The following is a 5000-nucleotide window of genomic DNA, read 5'->3' as shown; positions in this document are numbered from 1 at the left end:
CCAGCACCTCGATCTCACGCTGCACCTCATCCATGCCTGCACCGTCGCAGGCTGGCCCTATCTTCTTCAGCGCCAGGAGACGGGACCGACGGAGGGTCGGACCAATCCATCGGCAAGATGGAATGCCGAGGCCCCCCTGGGCAACAGGAGCGTGGAAGTATCCCAGGGGGGTGTCCGCCGGAAGGCGGAACCATCTCCTGACGGCGGCCCGGATGGTAACGTCGGCCGACTTCAATGCACCCACCCGGGTGCGGCTGAGGGCCAGCCCGTGGTACAGGCCAGGGAGAAGTACGTTGGTGAGAGCGTGGAGGCGCTGTTGCGGCTTCAGCGGAGCTCGGGAGATGACGTCAAGCTGCTCCACCAGGTGGCTACGTGGATTGAAGACACAGCGACCCGCCGTGGAAAATTGCAGCCCCAGGTACCGGAAGGTTTCACCCACACGCAGGGCAGGCATGGTGGTATTGCCTGCTGTGAAGGTGACATTGCTGTCCACCTTCACCTTCTTCTCGCGCCCTGACGCGACTAAGGCGAGGGTGAAACACTTCCGGGCGTTGATCTGCAGCCCCAGGTGGGCGAGGGCTGCGGTAGCTGCGTCGATGAGGGACTGCAAGCCCCTCGGGGTCGCTGCAAACAGCAAGACGTCATCTGCAAAGGCCGCAGCGTTGACTCTGCGACCGAGGATCCGAGCTCCGATGTGGGAGGGCAGTTGGCCTAAAACGTAGTCCACCGCAAAGTTGAACAGGAGGGGGGAGAGGGGATCGCCCTGGCGAACGCCCCGTGCTGGCTGCACAGACACGCCCACGCCGGCGCCGTCCGCTATCACTGTCGTGCTGCCCTCGTAGCACCGCTCGACATACTCGACAAAGCAATCCGGCAGGCCATGCGCCTTCAGCACGGGGCGAAGGGCAGCATGATCTACCGAATCGAATGCCTTAGATACGTCGATCGATGCCACAAAGACAGAGCGGCAGGAGCGAACTGCGTCGGTGAGAGCAGTGTCCAAGATGAAGGTATTTTCCAACATCCCATCCCGAGGGATGAATGCCCGCTGACGTTCGTCCACAGCACATGCGCGCATCAGGCGTGACGCGAGAACCTTGTGAAAGGTCCGCGCCAACACCGAGCAGACCGTAATGGGGCGAAAGTCAGCGGGGGATGTTGGTGCAGCCGTTTTCGGGAGAAGGGACGTCCGCGCGCGAAGCAGGCGTTCCGGAAGGGCGCGGGCCAGAAGGAAGAGATTCATCACTTTCACCAGGACTTCGTGCGGCAGGCGCCGCAACTCCGCTGGGGTAAGGCCGTCCGGCCCGGCTGCTGATCCCCTGGGCGGCAACGCGGCGGCGACCTCCTCATGTGTGACCGGCCCCCATATGCACTCGAGAGCGACAGGCTCTGAGTGCGGGAGGAGGCGGTCACGAATGAAGCCCGCGGTGGAGATGGGCTTCTTGGTGAAGAGGTCCGCCCAGAAGTCCAGCAGACCAGGGATGGCAGGTGGCGGCTGGAGCAGGGTGCCATCCAAAAGGCCGCGCACGCAACGTGCACGCGACCGTCGGAAGGCATCCTGCGTTCTCGCGTACTCCCAGCGGCGCCGCTTGCGCTTCTGCGTCGGCGGCGCAGCAGGCGGCCGCTTCGATGGTTGGCGCGGCCGCTGTGTCCTGGTGATCGATCTCTCCCCTCTGGACCCGACCGACGCAAGGGCATCCGGGAGCATGCCCAGGATGACATCGGGCGGCGTGCCCCGCCCCAGACCTATGACACGATCCAGGGCAGAGAAACGCTGGGCGGAAGCGGGTAGCCCCGCCAGATGCTCCCAGATGGCGGCGTCAGTCGGCCCCTCCGGCGGCGGCCCGGTGGTGTCGGCCGCGAAGTCCTCGGCTGCGTCGACGGGCGGCGCAGCGGCCTCGCCCGCGTCAGACAGCGGGCTCGCTGCTCCCCGGCGGGACGCCGGCTCTTCCCCCCGACCGATCTCAAGCGCCTCCATGAATTGGCGGACAAGCTGCTTGTGGGCAGCTTGCCGCCGTCGGCACTTGATTGCCTCAAGCGTTCGGTCGGGGAACATCCTGATGAGTTCTTGATTTACAAAGAAGAACCGGGCGTCCCTCTCGAGGAACAGTTCGGCCTCTGCCTTGGCGAGCGACAGGACTTCTTCCTCCGTCCACCTCGCGCGATGCCTCTCCGTGACGATCTCCGCGTTGGCGGCCGCAAGGTGTTGGCGGCGGCGATGGACCCCGAGACCGTTCTTGGTGGTGAAGCTGCGGTGGCACTCACTACAGGTGTATTCAGCTGCAAAAGTTACAAGATTTTCGGCACGGCCGGTTGGCCGGCTAGGTGCTGGGGGAGTTGGGGTGGCACCTTCAGCGGAAGGGCCACCACTTATTCTCTGATTACTGCCCCCAACTAAACAAAGGGATAGTGCGAGGGGGGGCTGGTAACCCCCCCAAGCCCCTGGTGCGGTCTTCCACTCTGCGAAAATCAGCGGGCCCACGAGAAGGGGAGAAGACCGCAGGAGAGGAGAGGCTAAGAGGGCTAGGCCCATGTATTGCGCATCACTCTCCCTGTAACTATAACCCAAGGAAGGCACCTCGCAGCAGCAGCACGACTACATCAAGACCGCACTTCGAAAAGCCAAGTCCGGATGCAGCCACACCGCCGCCACTTGGCCACCTTAAGAGAGTCATAGTTACTCCCGCCGTTTACCCGCGCTTGCTTGAATTTCTTCACGTTGACATTCAGAGCACTGGGCAGAAATCACATTGCGTCAACACCCGCTAGGGCCATCGCAATGCTTTGTTTTAATTAGACAGTCGGATTCCCCCAGTCCGTGCCAGTTCTGAGTTGATCGTTGAATGGCGGCCGAAGAGAATCCGCGCACCCGCGCGCCCCCGGAGGAGCACGCTAAGGCGGACGCGGCCTCGCAGCAAGGAAGATCCGTGGGAGGCCAAGGCACGGGACCGAGCTCGGATCCTGCACGCAGGTTGAAGCACCGGGGCGCGAACGCCGCGCAGGCGCGCGCATCCTGCACCGCCGGCCAGCACGAGGCCGACCAACGGCGAGAGCAGACCACGCCCGCGCTAAACGCCCGCACTTACCGGCACCCCTACGGCACTCACCTCGCCCAGGCCCGGCACGTTAGCGCTGACCCACTTCCCGACCAAGCCCGACACGCCCCGATCCTCAGAGCCAATCCTTATCCCGAAGTTACGGATCCAATTTGCCGACTTCCCTTACCTACATTATTCTATCGACTAGAGGCTCTTCACCTTGGAGACCTGCTGCGGATATGGGTACGAACCGGCGCGACACCTCCACGTGGCCCTCTCCCGGATTTTCAAGGTCCGAGGGGAAGATCGGGACACCGCCGCAACTGCGGTGCTCTTCGCGTTCCAAACCCTATCTCCCTGCTAGAGGATTCCAGGGAACTCGAACGCTCATGCAGAAAAGAAAACTCTTCCCCGATCTCCCGACGGCGTCTCCGGGTCCTTTTGGGTTACCCCGACGAGCATCTCTAAAAGAGGGGCCCGACTTGTATCGGTTCCGCTGCCGGGTTCCGGAATAGGAACCGGATTCCCTTTCGCCCAACGGGGGCCAGCACAAAGCGCATCATGCTATGACGGCCCCCATCAACATCGGATTTCTCCTAGGGCTTAGGATCGACTGACTCGTGTGCAACGGCTGTTCACACGAAACCCTTCTCCGCGTCAGCCCTCCAGGGCCTCGCTGGAGTATTTGCTACTACCACCAAGATCTGCACCGACGGCGGCTCCAGGCAGGCTCACGCCCAGACCCTTCTGCGCCCACCGCCGCGACCCTCCTACTCGTCAGGGCTTCGCGGCCGGCCGCAAGGACCGGCCATGACTGCCAGACTGACGGCCGAGTATAGGCACGACGCTTCAGCGCCATCCATTTTCAGGGCTAGTTGCTTCGGCAGGTGAGTTGTTACACACTCCTTAGCGGATTCCGACTTCCATGGCCACCGTCCTGCTGTCTTAAGCAACCAACGCCTTTCATGGTTTCCCATGAGCGTCGATTCGGGCGCCTTAACTCGGCGTTTGGTTCATCCCACAGCGCCAGTTCTGCTTACCAAAAGTGGCCCACTTGGCACTCCGATCCGAGTCGTTTGCTCGCGGCTTCAGCATATCAAGCAAGCCGGAGATCTCACCCATTTAAAGTTTGAGAATAGGTTGAGGTCGTTTCGGCCCCAAGGCCTCTAATCATTCGCTTTACCGGATGAGACTCGTACGAGCACCAGCTATCCTGAGGGAAACTTCGGAGGGAACCAGCTACTAGATGGTTCGATTAGTCTTTCGCCCCTATACCCAGCTCCGACGATCGATTTGCACGTCAGAATCGCTACGGACCTCCATCAGGGTTTCCCCTGACTTCGTCCTGGCCAGGCATAGTTCACCATCTTTCGGGTCCCAACGTGTACGCTCTAGGTGCGCCTCACCTCGCAATGAGGACGAGACGCCCCGGGAGTGCGGAGGCCGCCGCCCCGTGAAGGGCGGGGAAGCCCCATCCTCCCTCGGCCCGCGCAAGGCGAGACCTTCACTTTCATTACGCCTTTAGGTTTCGTACAGCCCAATGACTCGCGCACATGTTAGACTCCTTGGTCCGTGTTTCAAGACGGGTCGTGAAATTGTCCAAAGCTGAAGCGCCGCTGACGGGAGCGATTATTCCGCCCGAGAGCATCCCGAGCCAACAGCGGCGCGGGTCCGGGGCCGGGCCAGGTAGGTCCGTCATCCGGGAAGAACCGCGCGCGCTTGCCGGGAGCCCGAGCGCCCAAAGGGGCGAATCGACTCCTCCAGATATACCGCCGGGCAGCCAGCCAGGACACCGGGGCTCTGCCCAACAGACGCGAACCGAGGCCCGCGGAAGGACAGGCTGCGCACCCGGGCCGTAGGCCGGCACCCAGCGGGTCGCGACGTCCTACTAGGGGAGAAGTGCGGCCCACCGCACACCGGAACGGCCCCACCCCGCGGCGAGTGGAAAGGCAACCGGACACG

General features: G+C 62.6%; 1 pseudogene; it reads right to left on the bottom strand.

Moving 5' to 3' along the window:
- The window catches only part of LOC124774450, a 7960-nt pseudogene that overhangs the window by 2415 nt on the left and 545 nt on the right, over nucleotides 1-5000 (bottom strand).

Source organism: Schistocerca piceifrons, unplaced genomic scaffold (assembly GCF_021461385.2).
Source record: "Schistocerca piceifrons isolate TAMUIC-IGC-003096 unplaced genomic scaffold, iqSchPice1.1 HiC_scaffold_961, whole genome shotgun sequence".
NCBI classification, from domain to species: domain Eukaryota; kingdom Metazoa; phylum Arthropoda; class Insecta; order Orthoptera; family Acrididae; genus Schistocerca; species Schistocerca piceifrons.
Note: the sequence above shows the minus strand (reverse complement) of the source record. Positions and strands in the feature narration are given on the sequence as shown.